Source organism: Dendrobates tinctorius, unplaced genomic scaffold (assembly GCF_039654945.1).
Source record: "Dendrobates tinctorius isolate UK_male_01 unplaced genomic scaffold, ASM3965494v1 ptg000047l, whole genome shotgun sequence".
NCBI classification, from domain to species: domain Eukaryota; kingdom Metazoa; phylum Chordata; class Amphibia; order Anura; family Dendrobatidae; genus Dendrobates; species Dendrobates tinctorius.
Window position 1 is genome coordinate 2,156,253 of NW_027361715.1, and position 27,664 is coordinate 2,183,916.

Consider the following 27,664-nt stretch of genomic DNA (forward strand, 5'->3'; position numbering starts at 1 on the left):
TGCATAAATGTCACTGCCGATCCTGTGCTATCTGCATTTCCATCCAGTGCTGTATCTAGTGCTTCTAGCTCTGCTTGCCCATCTGCCGCTCTACATACTCCTGCTGTCCTGGTCCTCGCTGATCCATGTTTCGTCCAGCAAGTCCACTGGATTATAGACTTCATAGAAAAAAAAAGAGAAAAAAACAGCTCACCTGGACAATTGATGGTAGGCAGTAGCACAGGATCATGTGGCAACACCTGGAAGTAACAAAATAATGGAGAATATGCAGCTTCTTAGGTGAACAAAAATATGTAGTTTATTTCCAAAAATGTAAAAACAAAACTGCAAGAAATCATCGCCTTCAGTCTGTGTTGTGTACCGTGACCCTCAGCTAAGAGACTTAGTAAGTTGAGCCCGTATCAACCAGGTGAACTAATACTTGTTAAAACAAGCTTTAATAGATACAATGTGTTATGCTGTAGAACTGAGGGGAACCGGAAGTGAACCCGCAGGACCGCGACGACGAACCTCCTCGAGGCGAGCTGGCCAAGTGGACCACCCCCTATACAGGGAGCGTCTGGGGCAAGCCTCGGAGAGACTATCGCCGCGGAAGCTGGTACCCGGGGACACAGTAGGGAGAGAACAGGGATAGCCACAAGGTTAGGTTAGGCAGGTACGGATCCAGGCAGACAGAGGTAGACCCTGCGGCGGGAGCTGGAGACCGGTGACGAAGCAGACACTAGGGAAAAAACAGAGGGAGCAATCACAAGAGGAGACTGGGCACAGAAGAAACAGGACAAGGCGCTAGGCAGGAGAAGTGCAGAGCAGAGGGGACCTGAATAAGCCGTGCTAGGCACAATGGATAGTCAGGCACCGAGCAGGAGGCGGGACTGCTAGATATAGGGCGGCAAGCAGCGCTTCCGGGTCAGGAGGGGACAGGAGGTGGAGCAGTGAAAGCAGGATTAGTGGCGCGCAGTGCGCAGGCGCACCCGGCGGGCACGGAAGGCCGGCAGCGGCGGCGGAGGAGAGGACGCAGGAGGATGCGCGCGCCTTCCGGGAGCGCGCAGGGAGAGGAGAGCGCGCCGGCGCTCGTGAGGCGGAGCAGAGGACGCGGCCACGAGCGGCACAGGGGGAGTAGCGGGGAGCGTGGCAGCAGGTGATGTAACACAATGGTATACGCAAAGCACAAAAACATAAATGCATTTGGAGCATGGAAATGAACAATCAAGGTTCTTGACCCCAGATGGTGTAGCCTTAGGTCCACATTTACCAACCACCCTCGACCGTTCTAGCTATGCCCTAATTTTCAGAGCTGTGTGTTATTCCTGACCTTTTATTCCTAAAATGACTGAGAAATCTGTCACCTCTCAATCCTGACAGCTCACAATGGGACCCTAATCTTGAGATAAATGTTGTTCCCAGTGTGAAACCTGAACCTATAGGACTTTTATGGAATAGTCTGTTAATATAGGGGTTGTACTCACAAGTTCATGAGGGTTTATTGCTTCATAAACCCCAGAAGCCAAAGAGAAAACAAGCAGCCTTCAGGTCAGGCAAAACATAATACAAAATGTCCATAGCAGGGCTCTGCTCCGCCAGGCCTGTGGGTACACAAGCTGGATTAGGGTTCAGTACTCAGGCTCGGTCTGGAGCCAAACACACTGGAGGCCTTCTTCCCAACACACAGACCATGTGCCAAACAACAGCCCCCATTATATAGGTTGTAAACCACACCCAGATGAGAGGTATGTGGGTAGCCAGAGCCGCCCATATCTCATAGCTACCCGCAACCCGGTCCCAGGTGCAACAAACAAACATCTTAGTGCTTTCATGCACAAGAGAAAATACTCTGGGGTACTAATGAGACAAAACATCTCTGCGACACATACCTCTCATTGACTATGCAACCCTTAGCCACATTACAATATGCCATAATTGTCCCAGATTAGAGTACAACTTTAAATATTTTCAAATTGCTGGCATCATATCCAAAATTGGTGAGATGTGCCTGATCTGTCCAGTGGTTTAATATTTTGAGCATAGAGTCCCCTTGAAAAAAAACAATGCACACAAGTTCCCACCATGATAGATGATAGATAAATAGATGGATGGATAAATAGATGAATAGATAGTTGATAATAGATAGATAATAGATAAATACCGTAGATTACAGATAGACACATAGATAATATAAGTACTTTACAAGGGACATGATAATCTATTACTTTTGTACAGATCCTAGTCCTGTTTTCCATTTACACCGAAATTAAAACCAAGATGTGCCTCATAGCCTTCCATTATTGCACTTTTAATAGGCTTTCTACCGTTTATTTTTCATTTAAACCTTTCTGCTTCCTACCCATATGTCGTGCAGCGAACCACAAATCGGACATAACCTCCCAGTGGGGGAGTAATTTACCCCCATCAAGGTGCCACCTTGAAGGCATTTGTCCACATGCCGATGGGAGCTGGGAGATTGGCTATTTTATTTATTTTTTATTTTCCATGCCATGAATTTGGCAATAAAATTAGTTTAGCAGAACATTAACACATTGTTTTCTAAGGTTACTCCTCTTCAAGTGTAGTTCTACTCATGGAGCACAACAACATTTTGAATTGCAGGCAGAAAAAAAAATTGGTAAAAGTATTGGCGCACTACACAATACACGTTGCATCAAGAGCACTCAACCCATAACGAGTAAGACTTACTAGGCACCAAAGCAGCTCTAACTGATGAAGGAACTAAGTGGTTAGCAGCAGATCCTTAACGTCCTGTAAATGATGACAAAGTCATCGGACTTGTTTTTTCAGCATATCCCACAGATACTTGATTGGATTGAAATCTATGTAATTTGGAGTCAACACCTAGAACACTTTGTCATGTTCCTCAACCATTCCTGAACATATCTTGCAGTTTGACAAGGCTCAGTGTTCTACTGAAAGAGTCAAATGCCATTAGGATATACCACAGCCGTTAAGGTGTGTACTTGTGGATCGCCCGCCAGGGCAGTTGGGTACTCGGTACCGGGCCGGTATCTCAGAGGGAAGTGTCACAGTAGCGGTGACCCGGTCCGTGGCCCTGGGCGTCCATGTAAAAAGGGGTTAAAACGTGGCTGGTTAAAGTTTATGAGTGGATGATACGTGACGCCACCTGTGGTGCTCGGCAATAAAGGGGTTAAGCCGACGCTGCAAACAGATCCTCTGGGACAGATGGTGTGGTGCAGCAATGATGTTGTAGCCCTCCACAGGTAGGGCTGCAGTCCCAGGGCAGAGTAGATGAAGAGGATAGGTGTTGAGGAAGAGGGTGTAGTGTCTGGCACAGAGATGTAGCAGTGCTGGAGAGTTTGCAGGAAGAAGGCAAGGACACAATAGGGTGCAGTTTCTTTTACCTTTACTTTGCTTGGTAAATGCAGTCCAGAATTCCAGATTACAGATGGAACAGAGACTGGCTGGCCTGGAAGCAACTTAGGAATCTCTCTATGCAGATGGGTTGTGTAGTCTCCTTTCTAGCGCTTATCTTAGGTACTTGCAGTACTGTGTTACACTGAAGTTCCACTTGCTTGTTCTCAATTAGAACTCTCTCGTATGGCAGACAGCTGTGGCCTTCTTCTTCTTCTGGCTCACCCGTTGCTGTTGTGCCTCCGAGTCTTATATGGGAACAGAGCATTTACAGCTTCCTATTCCTCCGGTTTATGCTGCAGGAACATCAGTATCCATACAACCTTGGAGACCGGGCTCCAGATCATGCGCTATAGCTAGAAGTGAGCTCTGAACTCTGCTCAATCTTCCAGCTCCTCTCCTCCACGTCCATACATGCTGCCCTCCCCACACGAACTCCTAATTTCCCTTTCTGGCCCCCAGAGAGCAGCTCTTCCCCCAGTTTTGTTGTTCAGAGCTCCCTCTGCTGGCCTGGAATGAGAACTGTGTTGTGTGTTGTGGTTAACTGCCAGAGAGATCCTTTTTTGCTTCCAAGCATGGCATCACACTCCCTAGGAGGAAGGCAATGCCACTGTGGCGACCATATTCCTGGGGGCGCCACACTTGGTCTGTACGATCCTTGGGTAGGCAGTATGTGTCAGAGTAACTTCCACATGAATGCCAGAACCCAAGGTTTCCCAGCAGAATTCACCTTTTCTATAATGTTTCTGCTTGCAGTCTTTTCCCTCCTCCCTTTGTAGTAAATATGCTCACTTGGCCAAACTGAGAATGTATGTTTAAGGTGGAGTTGAGCATAATCATCTTCCACATACTCTTGCTTTCCGCTCTCTTCTTCATCTTCTTTGTTGTTTTCAGACTCTTATTTGCTTACTAGTTCCTGCAAATCCAAGGCTTTGCCAAGGTCTCGACTGGAGAATTTATAGATATCTCCCAATACTTCCTATTTCAGATGGTCCAGCAGTTCCTTCCTCAAGCACTATATACGCTCTCCTCCTTTTTCTTGGTCCACATCCATGCTGGGTGGGACTAGTTTGTTGGAGCATCTAAAACAAGACGTGTATAGAGATATCTTCAACTTCCTTCCTCAAGCCTTTGACAAAGCCTTGGAACAGCAGAAACCGGCGAATCAGAGTTGCTTGAAGAAGAAGATGAAGTTGGGTTGGACATAATTATTACTAACATTTATCCCACATTGTGAAGGCCTAAATGGGAAAAAAATCAAAATGGCAAAATCACTGTTTATTGATCACGTCACCTCCACACAAAAACAATGGAATAAAAATAAATCAAAAAGGCCCTCAAAATGACATCAATAAAGACTTCACACTGGTAGGCTTTAGTGCCCATGAGTAGTTGAAGAGCAGCAAAACCACAGTTATTCTGGATCTGGATCCCCTAAGAAGAAAATGTCATCCTAACCAAAGCTCAACTCGATAATAAAAACTATCGTAAGACAACATAACATAACAAACCAAAGATCCCAAAAGTTCCAAATACTTATATCAAGGTGTATCACTAGAATCCTAATTGTATCTCCGAGTGAATGTGAAAGACAAAGTGATCTTATCCCTGTAACATCCACTTGGTAACAAGAAGAAAATGGTTTATGCAATTTCTCCTCCAACGCGCCCGTATCGATCACAAAGCCGACATCAGACAGGCTTAAACGACAGTAACATTTGTATCTGTAAATGGCGTTGGTATGTCCCCTAAAATCACCTATTTCCATACTACTGCTTGTTTAACTTTGCCAGGCCTGTAGCCGGGAGCAATTTATAGGCTCCTAACTCCCTTTTTCCCACTGTTGGTGCCCCCACGAGACAAGGAGCTATACCAGCTCGGAGGCATCTCTTCAAATCTGACAGATGCAATTAGCAAGTCAATCTAGGGGGGAGGTGGGGGGGCTGTCAGTCCCGGAATTGCACATGCACATTTTATTGTGTGCCAGTTCACACGGAAAGTGTGATAATTGTGGCAACAGAAACACCTCTGGCTGTAAAAGACACTGGGAAGTGTTATTAGCAAAGTGGCAATCGGAACATATTTTTTTAAAGTTATTTATAATTAGTAGTGATGAGATTATTAGGCTACATTTTAATAATAATAATGAGCCTCATAAAGCCGTTATTATTTTATGGCATCCGTTGACAATGCCGTTTCATTCATTCACAACCATTGGCCACCACCCCTCCGTGGAACGTGACCCAACGTGGATCCTTGGTACGACTCCGTCAGTTCTTCTTTTCCTTCTGCTGATTTTACTTCCTATAAACTATTGCCATGCGTCTCACTTTACTTTCTTGAAATATAAAGTCCCTGAAGTATATCTATGTTTTCCTGTCAACTCCCCGTGGAGTATTCGTTACAGAAAAGAGTTGATCTTTTGGTGTCAATGTGTAACGCAGACACTGCAGATATAGAAACAGAATTTGACGATGGGAAGGAAACAAATGGCAAGTCTGACGCTTTTCACCAGCCTTTTGAATCTTAAAATGTCTTACTGTCTGCGCTGTCAGTAGTTGGATTTCTAGCGGTGTGTTTTACTGATGCTGAGCTCAGGACATATACATGAGGTTTATTAGCTGCGAATAAGAAAATAGTCATTATACTTTCTAATAAACCTGTGTGTTTCAGAAGGTTTAAAATCAGCGAAGAATAGCTGAAAAAACACTCCAAAAGTAAAGTTGAGCGAATATGTTCGGAATCGGTCGCTGAATCTGAATTTGCCATATTCGTGCCATGTTTGTCACGGGGTTTCCGTAACAGAGAGGAGCTAGAAGACCACAGCGTCTGATTGCTCCCTCTCCTGCCCTGACAAAAAGCACTTTTCCTTCATTTTAATGGTGTTTATTTCTTCTGACAGAACAGGGGTTAGACTACTTTCACACATCAGGTTTTCGGCGTCAGGCGCGATCCGGCGTCGTGCCGGAACGCCGGATCCGGCAAATGTTTAGTAAAACCGGATGTGACGGATCCGGTTTTCTGCCGGATCCGTCTTTTTCTTGACAGACAAAACCGGATCCGTCTCATCCGGTTCATCCGTTTTTCTATCCGTTTTTCGACGGATTACGCCGGATCCGGTTTTTAAAATTGACCCTTGTGGCCTTCCGAACGGGATTGGCTACTGGAAAACTATATATAGCATGTTCCTACAGCCCTTCTTTGACAGGTTGTAGAGGAGAAAGTGCAGGTTGGAGAGAAGAGCAAGTTACTGGCGAAGATGGATGTTGTCATTGGAAATATTTTGAAGAATCTGGCGGATTTTACAGCGGAGGCGAATCGTTTGAGGGTGATTGTTCTGGAGAAGGAGAGAGCGAGACAGCAGCGCATCAGGCATCGTAGATGACGTTTTGTGGATCCACCCCATCACAGCCAAGAGAATGACGCGTGGGGTCTATTCTACACTCTGCATGGACCTTCGACGAAACCCGGATAAATTTTTTGGATATGTTAGGATGAAAATGGAGAATTTTGATTACTTGGTGGAGCGCATTGCACACCTCATAAGAAAAGCGGACACCTATTGCCGCTTCTCTGTTTCACCCGCAGAGCGTCTGATGGTGACTTTAAGGTAAGCCACATTTTTGGATGTGCTCGCATCAGAGCACACTTTCACTGCAATCTTGTTGGTGGTAGTTTGTATCTCCAAGTGTTATAGCTCAGTTTTGGTATGTAATGCTGTGATTTAAAACTAATTTATTGTTTTTTAATTCCCCACAGATTTCTTGCAACTGGAGAATCCCTTTCGTCACTGCATTTCCAGTACAGACTCGGGATTTCCACCATATCTGGAATTGTGAAGTACACATGCCGTGCACTGTGGGACTCCTTAGCTGAAGAGTTTTTACCAGAGCCCACAACAGAGAGGTGGATTGAAATTGCTGACAAGTTTCAACAGATATGTCAGTTTCCCAACTGCTTGGGCGCTGTGGACGGGAAACATATCCGCATTGTAAAGCCAGCTGGATCGGGATCTGAATATTTCAATTACAAGAAATATTTTTCAATTGTCCTCATGGCCATCGCTGACGCGGAATACAAATTTATTGCGGTTGATATTGGGGCCTATGGCCGCTCCAATGACTCTCAAGTTTTCAAACTGTCTGCCATGGGGCGTAAACTGTATGGAAACACCTTCCAGTTCCCACCACCTAGACCGCTGCCGCAAACATCTGGTCCACCTATGCCATTTGTCTGTGTAGGGGATGAAGCCTTCCAGCTGTCAGAACACCTTTTGAAACCGTACTCTAGCAGAGGATTGACAAGACCAAAACGCATTTTTAATTACCGCCTCACAAGAGCAAGAAGAATGGTTGAATGTACCTTTGGTATTCTGACAGCCAAATGGCGGGTCCTATTGACTGCGATCAACCTCAAGACAGAAACTGTGGACGAGGTGATCAAAGCGTGCGTGGTACTCCACAATTTTGTTATCTGCAAGGAACCCATTTCCATTGAGGACACCTCTGAAGAAACCACCTTGCAAGATTACCATGACATTACCACTAGAAGTTCTGTGACGGTTTCAGTAATGAGGGACAATTTTGCACTATACTTTATGTCACCTCAAGGCAGAGTACACTGGCAGGATGACAGAGCGTGAAAGATTTGTGCCCTAACCAAACTTGTGTACCTTCTGTACCAACAGTATATACCTTTGCCAACCAAAGTTGGCTATCTTGTCATGGTCTCTATTTTTAGCTTTAGGCCACAGGTGTGTACCTGGTTGTGTTTTATGCAAAGTATTTCACCTTTTAACAAAAGTTGTGTACATTGTTAGGAAATCACCAACAATAAACACAACTTTTTAGGTGAAATACTTTGCTTCAAACACAACCAGGAACACAACTGTGGCAAAAAGCTAAAATTTACCCACAGTTATATACCTAGTTTTGAATACCATTTCACCTTTTAAATACCCTGTATTTAACCTTTTTCGCCGCAGAAAGAAATGACAGACAACCAGTGTAAAATAATTTAACTTTTATGGAAAAATGTTTTTTTTAGTAAACTTTTTTAAAATTTTAATAAACTTGTTTAATAAAGCTTTGAAACCATAAAACTGGTCATTTTTATTTAAATACACACATTATAAATCTGTGTAGTGTGTGGTGGAAATACTGCTGGAGGGGCTGCGGGACACTTCGACACTGGGAGTGTGGAGAGAGGACTGGGATCGTGGTGGGGAAGGAACAGTTAGAGGTGAAGGTGTGGAAAAAACTACAGAATGGGTGGACATGTGGGAAGCAGAAGAGGTGGTGGGTGGTGGAGTGGAGGGTTGGGCAGGGACTGTAGGAGCAGATGATGTTGATGACAAGTTGTATGGGGAAGGAGTTTGGTACGGGGCAGGTTGCTGGAAGTGGGGAGATGTCTGGTACGGGGCAGGTTGCTGGAAGTGAGGAGATGTCTGGTACGGGGCAGGTTGCTGGAAGTGGGGAGATGTCTGGTACGGGGCAGGTTGCTGGAAGTGGGGAGATGTCTGGTACTGGGGAGGTTGCTGGTACTGGGGAGTTTGCAGGTACTGGGGAGGTTGCTGGTACTGGGGAGGTTGCTGGTACTGGGGAGGTTGCTGGTGCTGGGGAGGTTGCTGGTGCTGGGGAGGTTGCTGGTGCTGGGGAGGTGGATGGTATGTAATAGGAGGGGGAGGATGGAAAGTGGCTGGAGGGGGTGTAGATGTAATAGGAGGGGGAGGATGGAAAGTGGCTGGAGGGGGTGTAAATGTAATAGGAGGGGGAGGATGGAAAGTGGCTGGAGGGGGTGCAGGTGGAGGAACTACTGTGGTGGTGGGAGGAGGAGGTTGGGAGGTAACTTGCTGGAGAGCAGCGTGGCATGAATGCATTACATGCATCTGCTCGGCAGGAGAGAGCGTTTCCATGCGCTCCACAACAGACCTGAAAAAGGTGTGGTTTGGCGAAGATCTTGCTTCTGAATGCATGGTTTGCAGAAGTGTCTTCACCTCCAGAATGCTGGAGTTGATCTGCTGATAGCCTGCGGAGATTTGCTCTGACAAGACTTTTAGACAGTTCTGGAAAGATGCATTCAGATGCAAGAACTCTGGCGCATAAGTCTTTTCCTGACCCCTCTGCCGCTGCCGCCCAGTACCCGCAGGTGTACTAGAGGTGGCAGGGGCAGAAGGGTGGGGTAAAGGGAAAGCGATCTCCTCACCAGCAGCTTCATGTAATGTAGGCGGCCACGATGCTCCTGTGCTGGTGGATGGGACAGATGGGTCGAATGTGTGGGAAGGCTGGGAAGGTGCAGATGTACCGGGGCGGTCGAAGTGTCCCTCGGTGCCGGTCTCCTCAGGGATCACCTCAGAAGGGTCCAATCGTGCAGGCTCCCGAGTGCTGCTCACCGTGCTGTGGAATAAAGAGAAAAAAAAACAATTAAAATAGTGACATGGTATGGCCCTGGCTGAAAAAAAAAAGTTACATCTAAATATTTTTTTGTCACATGTGGTGTGTAATATTTACCTTCTGGTGAGCATTGTCTCCCGGAGGAACGACAGGGCTCGTGCGTACTTGTACTTGCTCCTGCGTCCTCCAGATCCACTGGGGGCCCGCATCTCTTTATTGAACTCCTTCTTGAAACGATCCCTCACAGACCGCCACCGCTTCACAATTCTCTCCCCTGAAACGAGAAAGGACAAAGTGGTTAGTATACAACATCAGTGTTTCCCAAACTCCAGTCCTCATGGTCCCCAGGGGTCATGTTTTCAGGATTTCCAAAGTAAATAGAAATCCTGAACACATGATCCGTGGGGACCACGAGGACTGGAGTTCGGGAAACACTGGTTTAAATCAAGCAACCGGTACTGTATATACTTACGCTCTTTAATCTGGGCCCGAGCTTCGAGGTCCTCCCAGCGGTCCACAAGGAGCGAACAGATTTCCTCCCAGAGTCGTCGGGTAACGATCAGGTCAGCGTGGCGGCGGTCAGCCATATTCCAGAGCGGCTCCCTTTCTCTGACGAGATCGATGAGGCGGTCCACATCAATCCCTCCATCCTCACCGTCAGAGTCGGGAGCACGCTGTGAAGGCTGTTAAAGAAAAAGACAAAAATAACATAATTAGCCTCCACAAAAGAAATGAAATAAAAAGTGCAAAAAAACAAAGCAAAAATATTTATACTTACACGCTGGTGACCGCCGCGTTGCTGTCGCCGACGACCCTGGGAGGCACTGCGAGGACCTCTTGGCCGAGCACCAGATTGGGAAGACTAGAGAAGAAAACAAAAAATGTTATGTCTTTGGATGTAGGCATTTGTTTACTGTGTGTGGTCTGCAGAACATTGTTTTCTATGTGTTGTGTGTAGTGTGATGTTGTGTTTCTGCGTTTGATGCAAAAAACTTACCAATTGTGAGCCCACTCCAAGTGTCTGTCCACCCCTTCCTTCTTCTTCTGGGAGCTCCTCTTCATCTTGTGATTCCTGTTTTGAAATAAAAGGCAATGAATACACATATATTACAGAGATGATGGATTTTGGAAATAAAAACTTACCGTCAAACGCTGACGATGCGAGGGAGGGCTCCCAGAAGATGTGCTGTCTTCCTCATGGCCAGACTCCATGGCTGTGGTTGGTGTTTCTGCTGCTGCCATTGCTGCTGCTGCTGCTGCATCTATTGGGCGGCTGTTGAATAAAGAGAAACAAAGGGCCAATGAATATCTTGATATTCCATAGCCCTAGTTTGGAGGAATGGGGGATTTGATAATTACCGTCTCTCATCTGCTGCTGGACTCCCCTCCCGTTGTTCAGCATGCTGCTCCATTTGGGGTGGTGCTGATGGTGCTGCTGCTGCAGATGTCTGCTGCCTTCTCCTGCTCCTGGTTCTTGGCTTGGGTGGCATGTTGGGTGTGGCTGAGGGTCCCATTGTCTTGCTTTTATATATGTCCTGTGGGCAGAGCTACTGAGCATGCTCAGACCAAAGAAACAGGATCCGGCCGCCGGATCCGTCTGTCGCCGGATCAGGCGCATTGCGGCGCTCATAGGCTTTCATTGTATGAAAAAGCCGGACACGCCGGATCCGGCGTGTCCGGCTTTTTCGCCGGAGACAAAAAACGTTACAGTCTCCATTTTTTCCAGACGCCGGATCGCGTCACATTGCCGGATCCGGCGAAAATCGGATGAAACGCATGGCCATCCGGCTCGATCCGGCTCTAATGCAAGTCAATGGGGGGGAAACCGGATCCGGCATTGCATTTCGCCGGATCCGGTTTTAGTCAAAAGCGTCGGATCGCGCCTGACGCCGAAAACCTGATGTGTGAAAGAGGCCTTAGGCCGGCTTCACGTTTGCGTATGGAGGAGCTGCGGAGGGCTGCGGACGTCCTCATGAAGTTCCGCCCATGGCCGCACCTCCTCCAGTCAGCTCTGCCTCTGTCGGCATGCGTCATTTTGACTGTGTGGCGAACGCAAAGTGTTGCATTTTGGTGCAGTCGCCGCACAGTCAAAATGACGCATGCAGAGGCATCCGCATACATCAGCACAGCCTGCATACCTAATGCTAAAGATAGGGTATGCAGGCCGCATGCCGAGGGAGGCGGAGCTGACTGGAGGAGGTGCGGTCATGGGCGGATCTTCACGGAGGAAGTCCGCAGCTTCTCCATACGCAAATGTGAAACCGGCCTTAATCAGCCATGTTGGAGAGCCCTGAGCTCGCAGTTACCACTCCCGCTCCCTTTATAATCTGGGCTTTGATGCAAATCCTTGTCAGAGCTAGCATTTGCTGCATGGCTTAGGAGGAGAGGTGTTCATATGAGAAGGAGAGTTGGAGGAGTTATCTGTGACTGTTGCTTGGTTTGTATGCGTGGTAATTCCCTTCCTTTCTCTAATTTTGTTTTTCCCCCCTACCTTCACTTCCCGCTGCATTCCTCTGTTATATGAGAGTGAATATTTTGTATGCCTGGAGTTTTCTGTTAACCCTTGTTTGTCAGGTTGGTGTACTGCGGTAGATAATAGCTCCCCTCTTCCCTGGGTGGGGGAAGAGAACAGATGGAGGGCTGACTCAAGATACAGGGCAAGGGGGAAGGCCCCAGCATCTTCACCTTTGGAAGTATCCCAGGGAATAGGGCAACCTAAGGCGCCCCCTAGAGATAGGGACATGGAAGGAGCCCCTGGTCCTGAATCACCCAACAGCTGTGTCGTGTTAATATTGGTACCCTATTAATGCCAAATTTATGTTTGATGATTGGCTCTGAGCATATTTGTTCATTTCTACTCCCATTGACTCCAATGACATTCGGCTGAGTTCAGCGAATATTGCAAAAACGATATTCGATCATAATCTGAACCGAATTTTGAAAAATGTGCTCAATTCTATCCAAAAGTATGTAGTAAAACCAGGTGAAAATACATTATTTATATAATTCTCAGTATCCAAGGAGACTTGTGCCCCACACTGCTAATACCTTGGGGTCCTTGTTACATGCATTTACCTTATTTTCCATATATCTAGGGGGAAAATACTACTATGAAATCACGAACAGCCTATGTTGTGGTTTTCATCAGTTTGGCTTCCAACACACTGTTTTTTTTTTGTTTTGTTTTTTTGCTCTTTTGTTTGCTGTTGTTTCTTTTGAGGCTTACAAAAATGCCCAGAATTACATGTGTTTTGCAAAATTTTTGGGTGGTATTTTTATTTTCGTCATAGATTTTTTTGAATTGTAATTTGTTTGCACACGTTTTTCTTCTCATAGAGAAATTTATGGTAAAGTGCACCAAAAAATGTTCTAAAAGTAAAAAAACAAAAAAAAACAAAAAGGAATAATTTTTTCTTTGCTCGTTTAATATTTTCCAATTCACTTAGGAATCATTCACATGTCCGATTTATTGTATGACTGCTACATGTGATAGCTCTTGTACCTATGATATTCTATGGGGCTGTGTACATGTCACAATTTTTCCCAACCGACTGAGTTAAAATATCTTTTAGTGTTTGTAATCCTTTTGATCCCAGAGAAAGTAAGGTATCTGACTGTGACATAGGCCACGTTCACACGGTCAGTATTTTACATCAGTGTTTGTAAGCCAGGAGTGGGTGATAAATACAGAAGTGGTGACTTGTTTCTATTATACTTTTCCTCTAATTGTTCCACTCCTGAGTTTGGATTACAAATACTGATGTAAAATACTGACCAAATACTGAGCGTGTGAACGTGGCCTTAAAAAAGTATTCAGCTGAAGTTGTCATGTACCGAATCTGATTTTTCTGCAGTTTTAAAGTCGGGAACCGCTTATTTTTTTTTAGCTCAAAATTCTCACTGGTTTCAATAATGTAGAAGAAAAACAAGGAAAATAGAGAAAGAAATTAAAGAGAATTTGTCAGTAAGTTTAACGCCCCTCATCTTTTTATATGCTCATGTAGGTGACTGAAAGATAATCGCAATGATACCATTCTATTTGCTGTCCGTTGCTTTTTTCTAAAGAAATCATTGATTTTTTTTAAAAATATGCAAATGAAGACTTTGGTGCTTCATCCTGCCCAGAGCACCTAACAAACATCTGCCTACTCAGTTAATTTACATCCTACCCTTTTTTAATTAATAGCGGAATGTCTAGCTGATGTCATTGAGACAGACAGCTATCAATCAAAAAAGGGAGGCAGGCTCTAGGGACATCAATGACCTAGGAAGCAGACTTTTTTTTGTAGGTGCTTTGGGCGGGCAAAGCACTTAATGCTTCATTTGCATATTTATTAAATCGTAGATTTCTCTAGAATAACACAAGGGACAGCAAATAGAAAGGTATCAATGCATTTATCTTTCAGTGATCTACATGAGCATATAAATGGTTAAAGGGGGATTAAATTTGCTGGCAGACTCCCTTTAACTCCTTGTTATTGATTGAGCTTGAAATGTTCCAGTAAAACTATATTATATATATTAAAAAAAAAAAAAATAAAAAAAAACAAAACAGAAAAAGTTTGTAATCCTTTTTTTTTACCAGGATACTCTTAATACCAGATCACACAGGGGCAGAAATGCAGGATCGTGTTCTGGAGTGTGTGAAAACCAAATAACAAAATAAATGGGGTCCAACAGAGGAAAACTCTTGAACACAAAAGAAGTTTGAACGCTAAAGGCAGAATTCATATACTTACAGATAATTTTATATATTGCTTTCCAAACTCGCTGAGCGAGAAAAATAAAGACAAGAACACTTTGATAGTTACAGTCTCTTCGGTATAAAACGTAAAAAAAAAGGTGAAAATCAGCGCTATAAAAAGGTCATATGATTTTGACAAAACGTTAAAGATAATTTCCCACCTCCCTATTCAGCGCTAATTTATTCTTAAATATGATGTTTCACGCTTTGTAGATCGGCAAATTGAAAGATTATTACTGGTAAAACCTAATAGCCATTCAAGGGTGTGAGATGTGATGATGGAGCCTTTAAAAAAGCGCTACAACACCGGGCATTGATGGAAGAAGGGATAACTACTCTAGGACCGTTTTCTTCTAATGTAAGGACCTACAGCAATTCTTCCTGGCTACTAGCTGACTGTTTTTTGTAGAAGTTAAGCCGTTTTTCTGGTTTTAGAAAAATCTGTGTTCCTCGGCTGCAGTTTGTTATAACCCCTTCCCAACATCAGGGGGTACACGTGCTTTTTGTGTACAAGTTTTATCCATGCTTTTCACTCGTACCTATAAAGGGGCCATTCACATCTGTGGGTTTTCATAAAACAAAACCACAGAGACATATCAGATTTTGATCCAAGTGACTCAAGTGTTGGATAAAAATGGGTTTTTTAAAATAATTTTCATGGGCTATTTTTTTCTTTGGTTTCTCATCCGACAAAAACTGATGAAACTCTGGTGGTGACAGATGACACACTGATCAAACTCTGAGGCCGGGGTCACACTAACCGACGCAAAATACGGTCCGTAGTTTACATGCGTAATACGGATGAATGACCCCTAAATAGTGCTCCGTATGTCATCCGTAAGCAAGGTGTGACGGACTCAGCTTCTGCTGAGCCCATTTTTTGAGTGGACCCTCTGGGTCATGGTACCCACCCACCGAGGGCGAGCTTACCTTATGAGAATCCACCCCCTATACAGGGAGTGTCAGGGGCAAGACCAAGGGGGTGAGCCACCACGACTGCTGGGACCAGGCGGCCGGCTCAGGGGGACACTATGGGAGTGTCTGACGAACAGGGACAAGCAGGAAACAAGACAAGAAAAGAGGTAAGTGCAAGGTATCTTCATTAAGATCTTCAGGATCACATTCAGTGCAAACGTGAAAACAAGCAAAACGTGCAAGGCGCGCATGGGCACGCCAAAGTCCATAGCATAGTATGTGCCAGGTGGCACGCCTAGGTACAGGTAAAGGCACAATGGCATCGGACTCCGGACCGCTGGCAACGATCAACATGATCAAGGCATCAGGCTGCGGACATCAGCTCCGGACATCAGGCCGCAGTCATCCAGCTTACGATCTCTGGCAGCGATCAGCAGGTTCCGGGCATCCGGCAGGCAAACCAGGGTTCAGGCAAGGAGGCACGACAGATATCCAGGCATGGTGTGTGTTAGGGAACATGCCAAGGTCCAAGGCTAGGTGCGTGTGTAGGGGACACGCCAGGGTTCAAGGCTAGGTGCAAGGCAAGGTGCATGTGTAGGGGACACGCCAGGGTTCAAGGCTAGGTGCAAGGCAAGGTGCGTGTGTAGGAGACACGCCAGGGTTCACAAAACGAGACAGGGTGCGTGTGTGGAGACACGCCAAAGCACAAGGTACAAGACAGAGTGCGTGTGTAGAGACGCCAAAGCACAAGGTACAAGACAGAGTGTGTGTGTAGAGACACGCCAAGGCACAAGAAACAAGACAGAGTCCTGCGCGTGCAAAGAGACAAGCCAGGGTCAGGGTTCAAGGCAGGGTGCGTGCTAGTAGCCACGCCAGGGTTCAGGGCAGGACGCGTGCTAGGAGCCACGTGGGACGCACACCTCACTGGCCAGTGCACACGGCTGTAACGCCAGCACGAGGCACGACCAAGGCACAGGAGGCGGGCAAAGGAACCTTCGTGCTAGGAGCCACGCCAGGTTCAGGGCAGGGTGCGTGCTAGGAACCATGCCAGGGTTCAAGGCAGGGTGCATGCTAGGAGCCATGCCAGGGTTCAACGCAGGGTGCGTGCTAGGAGCCACGCCAAGGTTCAAGGAAGGGCTGCGTGCTAGGAGCCACGCATGAGGCACGCCTAACTGGCCAGTGCACACGGCTGTACACAAACACGAGGCACTTACCACGGCACAGGAGACAGCCAAGGGGAACCCACGCCGGGGTTCAAGGCAAGGACAAGGCAAGGAACAAGGCAAGGGACAAGGCAAGACTAGGCAAGAAACAAGGTACGGAACACGGAGCGGAACATAGGCAGAAACAGAGCCAGGTCAGAGCGAGGACAGAGTCTAGCAGCGGAGCATAGGCAGAAGCCCAGAGCCGGGCCAAGGGAAGACCTTGGGACTAGACTTGGAAATGTGCAAGAGAGCACCAGAGGACAGAGTGCGTAAAACCAGGCTGAGACAAGAACGCGAGAAGTACTACAAGGCTCAGAATAGCAAGGACCAGACATGGCGAAACAGGCAAGGCAGAAAACAGAGGAAGGACTACAAGTCAAAGAATAGCTAAGTCGAGACATAGCAAAACAGGTTAAGGCAGAAAACAGCGGAAGTACTACAAGGCAAAGCAAGGCAAAGACAAACATGGCACGAGAGACAAACATAAGACAAGGCACAGGACAAGAGACGGAGTACGAGCACAGAGCATGTGCAGAGACGCACGACAGAGCAAAGTGCACGGGCACAGAATAGAGGGAGCGACCCAGCAGACAAGCAGCAATGCAGGGAAGCAACACAATAATCAGGCCCTGACCATAGGGAGGGGCGGTCTGATATAGGGCATTAGCACCTTCACTTCCGGGTCAGGACCAGGGGAGAACTTCCGGTTCAATCCTCAGGATCACAGAGCAGTCACATGATCAGGATTCCAGGCATGCAGAGAGGATTGCAGAACCCGACAGTGCTGGAACCTAGGAAGGGTCTCATGATCAGGGTTTTCAGACATGAAGAGATGATTGCAGAACTGGACAGTGCTGGATCCTCGGAAAGGCCACGTGATCAGGGGTTTCAGACATGCAGAGATGATTGCAGAACTGGACAGTGCTGGATCCTAGGAGAGGTCACATGATCAGGGTTTCAGACATGCAGAGATGATTGCAGAACTGGACAGTGCTGGATCCTAGGAAAGGTCACATGATCAGGGTTTCAGACATGCAGAGATGATTGCAGAAGGCAGAGCAGAATGCAGGCATCTTGCAGCCCAACAGTCATGAGGTGAGTGTGCACACTGCTCTAGGGAACATGTAGGATAGCAGACATGAGGTGCGCGTGCACACCGCTCCAGGGTCATGAGGCAAAACAGACATGGCGGACATGGCGGACATGGCGGACGTGACACAAGGTGTGGTCGCGTATTTTGCGCATGTCAGCATCGGTATGTAATCCGTATGGCATCCGTATGCCGAGATTTTCTCGCCGGCTTGCAAAATGGACATATAATGGAGCCCTATGACAGGGTTTCTAACAGAAACGAAAGACACATAGAATGCATATATATATATAAATATATATACACACAAGTCATTGAGACAAACATATACAGTCATGGCCAAAAGTATTGACACCCCTGCAATTCTGTCAGATAATACTCAGTTTCTTCCTGAAAATGATTGCAAACACAAATTCTTTGGTATTATTATCTTCATTTAATTTGTCTTAAATGAAAAAACACAAAAAGAATTGTCCTCAAGCCAAATTGGATATAATTCCACACCAAACATAACAAAGAGGGTGGACAAAAGTATTGGCACTTGTCGAAAAATCATGTGATGCTTCTCTAATTTGTTTAATTAACAGCACCTGTAACTTACCTGTGGCACCTAACAGGTGTTGGCAATAACTAAATCACACTTGCAGCCAGTTGACATGGATTAAAGTTGACTCAACCTCTGTCTTATGTCCTTGTGTGTACCACATTGAGCATGGAGAAAAGAAAGAAGACCAAAGAACTGTCTGAGGACTTGAGAAACCAAATTGTGAGGAAGCATGAGCAATCTCAAGGCTACAAGTCCATCTCCAAAGACCTGAATGTTCCTGTGTCTACCGTGCGCAGTGTCATCAAGAAGTTTAAAGCCCATGGCACTGTGGCTAACCTCCCTAGATGTGGCCGGAAAAGAAAAATTGACAAGAGATTTCAACGCAAGATTGTGCGGATGTTGGATAAAGAACCTCGACTAACATCCAAACAAGTTCAAGCTGCCCTGCAGTCCGAGGGTACAACGGTGTCAACCCGTACTATCCGTCAACGTCTGAATGAAAAGGGACTGTATGGTAGGAGACCCAGGAAGACCCCACTTCTTACCCCGAGACATAAAAAAGCCAGGCTGGAGTTTGCCAAAACTTACCTGAAAAAGCCTAAAACATTTTGGAAGAATGTTCTTTGGTCAGATGAGACAAAAGTAGAGCTTTTAGGGCAAAAGCATCAACATAGAGTTTACAGGAGAAAAAAGAGGCATTCAAAGAAAAGTACATGGTCCCTACAGTCAAACATGGCGGAGGTTCCCTGATGTTTTGGGGTTGCTTTGCTGCCTCTGGCACTGGACTGCTTGACCGTGTGCATGGCATTATGAAGTCTGAAGACTACTAACAAATTTTGCAGCATAATTTAGGGCCCAGTGTGAGAAAGCTGGGTCTACCTCAGAGGTCATGGGTCTTCCAGCAGGACAATAACCCAAAACACACTTCAAAAAGCACTAGAAAATGGTTTGAGAGAAAGCACTGGAGACTTCTAAGGTGGCCAGCAATGAGTCCAGACCTGAATCCCATAGAACACCTGTGGAGAGATCTAAAAATGGCAGTTTGGAGAAGGCACCCTTCAAATATCAGGGACCTGGAGTAGTTTGCCAAAGAAGAATGGTCTAAAATTCCAGCAGAGCATTGTAAGAAACTCATTGATGGTTACTGGAAGCGGTTGGTCGCAGTTATTTTGGCTAAAGGTTGTGCAACCAAGTATTAGGCTGAGGGTGCCAATACTTTTGTCCGGCCCATTTTTGGAGTTTTGTGTGAAATGATCAATGTTTTGCTTTTTGCTTCATTCTCTTTTGCGTTTTTTCATTTAAGACAAATTAAATGAAGATAATAATACCAAAGAATTTGTGTTTGCAATCATTTTCAGGAAGAAACTGAATATTATCTGACAGAATTGCAGGGGTGTCAATACTTTTGGCCATGACTGTATATATATATATATATATATATTTATATTTCATAGAGTTCTTTATAGCAGAACAGCCGCTAATTCAATTGCCGGCTTCTATCAAATCATTCCCCAACCCAACATGAAATGACACGTGGTTTACATTCATTAAACCATTTCATTTCATGTTTTTTTTATATGTCCCTGACTAATAATTAGATGAGGGTTTGTGTGCAAAATTTGGGAGGTGTAGTTGTTATTTTAAGGGGTTAATTCGTTGTAGAAAAATGCGTGGGCTTCCGCTGTAATTTGTCAACCAGAGAGGTTAAGCAGGTGAGTGAGGGCAGATTTTAATAGCCATGAAAGGGACCATTGTTTTTGCCCCCCCGCTACAAAAATCTGCCCCAAGACACCCCAGAAATGGCGCATCTATAAGATGCGCGGAGAGGTAAGGATATTGGTGATTTTTTATGTTTTTTTTTTTGCAGGTCATTTTTTTGGGGATTACCAGACTAATAAAAATTTGTCAAAAACTTGGGGTATTTATTTCATTAAATGACTTTTTAATTAATGTCTGTGTGTGCTTTTTAACCCTTTCTTAGTATAGGGTTAATAATGGATCGGTGTCTTATTGACACCTCTCCATTATTAATCGGCTTAATGTCACCTTGCAATCGAATGGTGACATTAACCCTTTGTTATATTAACCCATTCGCCACCGCTACAGGGCAATGGGAATAGAGAGGATAAGTGCCAGAATTGGCACATCTTATAGATGCGCCATTTCTGGGGTGTCTGGGGGCAGATTTTTGTAGCGGGGGGGCCAAAAACAATGGTCCCTTTCATGGCTATTAAAATCTGCCCTCACTCACCTGCTTAACCTCTCTGGTTGACAAATTACAGCGGAAGCCCAGCCCACACATTTTTTTTACAACGAATTAACCCTTTAAAATAACAACTACACCACCCAAATTTTGCACACAAACCCTCATCTAATTATTAGTCAGGGACATATAAAAAAACATGAAATGAAATGGTTTAATTAATGTAAACCACGTGTCATTTCATGTCGGGTTGGGGAATGATTTGACAGAAGCCGGCAATTGAATTAGCGGCTATTCTGCTATGAAGAACTCTGTGAAATATAAATATATATATATATGTTTGTCACAATGACATGTATGTATATATATATATATATATATATATGTATTCTATGTGTATATATCTATTCTTTCGTTTCTTTAGTAAACCTGTCAGTGTGAGTTTACTGTATAGCGCACTGAATTGCCGGCTTTTCTAAAAGACACCGGGTGCGTATTTCTCGCAAGTCACATGTGTGTTCCGTGTGTAATGCCTATTTTTAGCGCACCCATAGACTTGCATTGGCGTACTACGGGCGTAGTACGCTGACAATCGCAGCATGCTGCGATTGGCACGGACCGTAGAATACTGACAAGAAATAAACGGCTGTTGGGAGCTGCCCCATAGAGAATCATTTGTCCGTGTGTAATGCGTGCTTTTAGCGCCTCTCACGCATCCGTATTCCTCTCTAGTGTGACCCCGACCTGATACAAATTCACTGATGAAACCCACATCGATTTTTCTCATACTAGAAAATCACTGATTAACTATTTGCTAAGTGTTCAAATCATAGAAGAATCTAAATCAAATAAATATTCGGTGTGATCGCCCTTTGCCTTCAAAACAGCATAAGTTCTTCTAGATACATTTGCACATAGTTTTTGAAGGCAAAATCCCCTGCTGAATTCCCCTGATTTCAGCATCAATATATGAAGGATTTGCGCAAACCTATGTTCATCCACAAAATATCTGTGGTTAGGTCTCCAAGATATTTGGAACAACCTCCCTGCCGAATTCCTCTGTGGAAGCCATATCATCACTTCCAGGTCTCCTTGTTCTTGTTTATGCTAAAAAATAGTTCTTAATGGCACTGGCTGTATGTTTGGGGTTGTTGCAGAATAAATTTGGAGCCAATCAGATGCCTCCCTGATCATTTTGCATGATAGATAGGCATCTGGCTGTATTTCTCAGCATTGACGACACCAAGAAATGGGCAACGTTGAGGACCGTAGACATAGTGGCCAATCAAAGAAAAGAGGTCAGAAGATGTCCAGTAGTGCCATCAGCTAAAAAATGACAGCAACCCGTTGGACCCAGCTACATCCATCTGCTGTGTGGAGAAGTCTGGCCAGAAGTGATCTTCATTGAAGAATAATCGGATAATAATCATACCTTCAAAATGGAAGCAAACGACTCAACAATACACAAAAACATAGGCATGGGGGTGCAGCAAATGGAAGCAGGTGCTCTGGACTGATGTCATGTCCGCCATGTCTGTCATGTCCGCCATGTCTGTCAAGTCCGCCATGTCTGTTATGCCGCAAGTTGCCTGGAGCAGTGTGCACGCGCGCCTTACCTCATGGCTGCACGCTGTTGCTGGGTAACCATCCATCTCTGTCTGACTCTGCATCCCGCTGTATTCCTGGAAACCCCTGATCATGTGACCTTTCCTATGTTCCAGCCCTGCTCTGGTTCTGCAATACGCTGTATTCCAGGAAACCCCTGATCATGTGACCTTTCCTATGTTCCAGCCCTGCTCTGGTTCTGCAATCCGCTGTATTCCTGGAACTGCTGATCATGTGACCTGCTCTATGGTTCTACCCAGGCTGTTCTAGCGATGCCCTCTATGATCCTGGAGGATCTGAACCGGAAGTCCTTCCCTGATCCTGACCCGGAACTGCAGGTGCTATGGTGCTATATCAGACCGCCCCTTCTTATGGTCGGGGCCTGAGTATTGTGTTGCCTCCCTGCATGGCTGCTTGGTCTGCTTGGTCGCTCTCTGTATTCTGTGCCTCTGCACTCTGCCCTGTCATGCGTCTCTGCACACGCTCTGTGCTTGTACTCTGCTTCTTGTCTCGTGCCATGTCTTGTGTTGTCTCTCGTGCCATGTTTGTCCTTGCCTTGCTTTGCCTTGTAGAACTTCCGCTGTTCTCTGCCTTAGCCTGTTTCGCCATGTCTCGTCTTTGCTATTCTGAGCCTTGTAGTGCTTCTCATGTTTCTTATCTCTGCCTGGTTTTCCGTACTCTGCCCTTTGGTGCTCTCTTGCACATTTCTATGTTTAGTCCCAAGGCTCTGCCTTGGCCCGGCTCTGGGCTTCGGCCTACGCTCTGCTACTAGACTCTGTCCTTTGTGCTCTCTAGCACATTTCCATGTCTAGTCCCAAGACTCTGCCTTGTCCCGGCTCTGGGCTTCGGCCTACGCTCCGCTGCTAGACTCTGTTCGATCGTGCTCTCTTGCACATTTCCACGCTAGTCCCAAGGCTCTGCCTTGGCCCAGCTCTGGGCTCCGGCCTACGCTCCGCTGCTAGCTCTGTTCTCTCTCTGACCTGGCTCTGTGTTTCTGTCTACGTTCCGCTCCGTGTTCCGTACCTAGTCTTGCCTTGTTTCTCGCCTAGTCTTGCCTTGTTTTTTGCCTAGTCTTGCCTTGTTTCTCGCCTAGCCTTGCCTTGTTTCTTGCTTTGCCTTGCCTTGTTTCTTCGTGTGCCCTTTGCATGCGCCTGGCCTTCCTAGCCTCCTGCTTGTGCCTCAGCCGTGCCCGCCTGCTTGAGCCTCAGCCATGCTCGTCGGTCAGTGACAGCTGTGTCGCCTGCTATGCCCCAGTCGGGTTCGCTGGAGTCTTGCCCGCCTGTTTGTGCTGCAGCCCGTCCAGCTAGCCAGTGCCCCAGCCGTGCTCTCTGTGCTTCCTTGCACTCACGTTGTCTCTGCACTGTGCTCTCCGTGCTTCTCTTAGCACACGCAGGCCCTCGCCTGCCCCGTGGCATACCTCCACATGCTTCTGTAAAAGTACGTGCAGGCCTTGCCATGCCCCCTGTTGTGCCCTCTCGCACGCACAGGTCCTAGCCTGTACTCTGTCCCTGGTGTTTCCTCTGCACACGCAGGACTCTGCTTTTAACCCTGACCCTGGCATGTCTCTCTGCACATGCAGGACTCTGCCTTGAACCTGACCCTGGCGTGTCTCTCTGCATGCGCAGGACCCTACCTTGAACCTGACCCTGGCGTGTATCTCTGCACGCGCAGGACTCTGCCTTGAACCCTGACCCTGGTGTGCCCTCTGCACGCACAGGACTCTGCCTTGAACCCTGACCCTGGCGTGCCCTCTGCACGTGCAGGACTCTGCCTTGAACCCTGACCCTGGCGTGTCTCTCTGCACGCGCAGGACTCTGCCTTGTGCCTTATGCCTTGGCGTGTCTCTACACACGCACCCTGTCTTGTTTGTTGAACTTTGAACCCTGGCGCGTCCCCTACGCACGCACCTTGCCTTGCACCTTGCCTTGAACCCTGGCATGTCCCCTACACACGCACCCTTCCTTGCACCTTGCCCTGGACCCTGGTGTGCCCCTAGCACGCACCCTGCCTGGAATCCTGCCTTGGACCTCGGCATGATCCCTAACACGCACCATGCCTGGAGATCTGTCGTGCCTCCTTGCCTGAACCCTGGTTTGCCTGCCGGATACCCGGAACCTGCCGATTGCTGCCAGAGATCGTAAGCCTGATGACTGCGGCCTGATGTCCAGAGCTGATGTCCGCAGCCTGATGCCCTGATCATGTCGATCGTTGCCAGCTGTCCGGAGTCCGATGCCATTGTGCCTTTGCCTGTACCCTGGCGTGTCACCTGGCATGTACCATGCTATGGACCTTGGCGTGCCCACGCACGCACCTTGCCGTGCTTGCTTGTTCTCACGTTTTGCACTGCATGTTATCCTGAAGATACCTTGAACTTACGTCTTGTCTTGTCTTGCTTCCTGCTCGTCCTTGTCGTCAGGCACTCGTATCTAGTGTCTACTTGAGCCGGCCGTCTGGTGCCAGCAGTCGTGGTGGCTCACCCCTTTGGTCTTGCCCTTGACACTCCCTGTATAGGGGGTGGTTCCTCATAAGTCAGCTCACCCTAGGTGGTGGGTGCCACGACCCAGAGGGTCCACTCTAAAGAAGAAAAACGACTCAGCAGAAGCTGACGCTCGTCACAACTGATGAGTCCAAATGTGAAATATTTGGCTGTGACATCAATTTAATGAAGGTCTGAAGAGCAGTATAAATATGGGTGTCTGCAGGTGTGGGGAGGAGGACTCCCATAGGGCGACTGGATAGGAACTAAGGGGACCGCCATCAGGGTTCCTGAAGAAACGACGTCGTGGGGGCAACAAAGGGAGAAAGACGACTGAAGGTTGCTGGGCGACTGAGGGCAGGGATAAAAGGAGCAGGGGGCGCGCTCAGTTGGCAGTTGGCAGAGAGGCTGACAAGGGACAAGACTCCGTGCTTGACAGAGGAAAGCAGTGTAACGGGCGTAGTGGTGTTGAGAGGCCAGCAGGGGTCTGTGAAGGGTAAGCGACCAACTGACCGTCAAGTTACGTGTGCCCAACCCCCACCGGGAGCCGCCCGTCATTCACGTTCAGAAACAGCCGGACTCGCTCTCCCTCGCCACGTCGCGGCTGGTCCGCGACCCCCAGCCGCTGCTGTAACTGCGCACCGACAGGCGTCGGCGGCCTGGACACTACCTCCCTGTCTCTGCCCACGGCTGCGGCCCTTCCATTACCGGCCTCAGTGGACACCTTCTGACCATCGGCGACAGCAGAGGCCCATGCCCCATCCACAAAGGGACCCTGAGCAGAGGCTGGTCAATGGTCACCTGAGCGACTGCGACATTCCTGCGCACTGGGGACTAGAGCCGGCTCAGATTCCTTTAGGGCCTGTTGCGCCCCAACAGCACAGATCCTTCAGGGCCTGTTGAGCCCCAACAGCACAGATTCTTCAGGGCCTGTTGCGCCCCAACAGCACAGATCCTTCAGGGCCTGTTGTGCCCCAACAGCACAGACTCTTCAGGGCCTGTTGCGCCCCAACAGCACAGATCCTTCAGGGCCTGTTGTGCCCCAACAGCACAGATTCTTCAGGGCCTGTTGTGCCCCAACGGCAATGATCATTCAGGGCCTGTCGAGCCCAATCGTCCCTGGATATCGAGGCGTCAGGGCAGCCGCATCAGCGACCTCTACGCGGCCACGTTTGTGTACCTGAAAGACCCCTGGAAGGATAAGTTTACTATAGGAAATAAGGACCCATAGTTTGGCCATACGTGGCCTATAGCACCCGGACAAACCGGGTTAGTTGCATTTATAATAGGAAAGTGTTGTTAATATTGTTGGGTCCCTGTGTGGACCGGTTGTTGTTGATCCCTTTTGTTTGCTCAATATTGCCTGGCGGCTACAATTTATAAAGGTTAATTTTACAAACCTCACTCAGTCTCGTGTCTCGTCACTGCATCCTGAGAACCTGCTGTACCCTACACTGGCACCAGTGAGTAACGGTGAAGGTTCCTGCAAGTTTTGGACTACATTTCAGTAAATACCATTGGAGATTAGGTCAGTATTAGTGGTGTCTTCTATGCTTAGAAATACATGCAGATACTTATCCATCACACAATACCACTGGGGGGACTTCTAATTTGGTCCAAATGTATTTTGCAGCTTAACAACAATTCCAAACATACAGCCGATGTCAATAAGAGCTAGCTTCAGCATAATGAACAAGGAGTCCTGTAGGTGATGATAAGACCGTCAGAAGCATGATCTCAACATCACTGAAACTGTCTGGGAATTCATGAAAAGACAGAAGGATTTCCGCAAGAGACATCCACAGAAGATGTGTGGTTACTTCTCTAAGGTGTTTGGAATAACATCCCAACTGAGATCCTGCAATACCTGTGTGCAAGTGTATCTGGAATAATTGATAATTTGGTACTGGGCCGTCACACCAAACATTGGTGATTTAGATTTCCCTTTTGTTCACTGACTTTGCATTTTTATACTTAAAGAATTTTTACGTTAAAGCATTGCTGAATTCCTATAAATCAAGTTACAAAAAAATTCAGCTTATGATGAATCCAAATTTTTTATGAAGTTCAAGGCAAAATTGATTATTTGCTCATCATCTAATCATTATGACGTAATGGCTATAACCAGAGTTTATGATCCTTATATAACAATTTCTACACATTTTAGATATCATGACATATAGTCCATGACATGAATCCAAGTAATAAACAGAGTAGAAGGACAGCATCCAAACTTGAGAGAAGTAATAGAATTTCTTTTTTTCTGCCAAATACGGTGCAACATTTCGACAATACAAATTTTTGTCACGCTGGTAATACCCCAAAATTTGTGTTATCGAAACGTTGCACCGTATTTGGCAGAATAAAAGAAGTTTCATTACTTTTCTCAAGTTTGGATGCTGTCCTTCTACTCTATAGGTATCGTGACCTAGTGAGCTCCTTGGACTTTTGGACGTTGCGTCTGTCTGTAGGTATGAAGACCTGGTCTCCTGTATGTCCCCGATGAGTGCTATGGGCTAATTTCTACATTATAAGTCCAAGTAATGTCCATTTTCATAGGACTCAACATACAAACAGTACGACATGCTAACACAACGTGGAATGAGATGGCGCGATATAAATAACATAAATAAGTAAGAATAAATCAGTACAACAACAAAGTCATCAAACTGATACTCGATAGCAATAAGTCCAAAAATGAATATATTCTGCTCACCTGTTTTTCTTGTCACGTTGGAGGCAGTTCTTTGATGAAGGTGCTAGGAAATGTCACAAGCTGACATAAATGCTAAGATCCAAATATTCCAGCACATCTTCTTACTTAAAAATAGAATCTTTATTGAGAAATCTTCATTAAAAATCCAAAAGCAGGATACAGGTTAAAAAACCATGGTAAAGACAGGCATTTACGCGTTTCAACTCAACAGAGTCTTACTCATTAGATGTGCTGGAATATTTGGATCTTTCGATAGCAATAAGTGTATGTGGGATATAGGGTAGATCAGCTTAGAAGCTGTCTTGTCACATCATGTTCGCCGAGCCATAGCATTACGGACCGGATTTCAGCAAGGCGGCTCGATGAAGGACTCTCATGGCAGCTCCAGAG

The 27,664-nt window shown here is 46.5% G+C and overlaps 1 long non-coding RNA gene across 1 annotated transcript; it reads right to left on the minus strand.

Annotated features, from left to right (window-relative positions):
* LOC141089687 (uncharacterized) lies at positions 1-27,664 on the minus strand. The gene is made up of 3 exons (XR_012232371.1): positions 27,275-27,664; positions 15,448-17,637; positions 1-721 (listed from the first exon to the last, which is right to left on the minus strand). It is a non-coding gene; the product is annotated as an uncharacterized lncRNA (long non-coding RNA).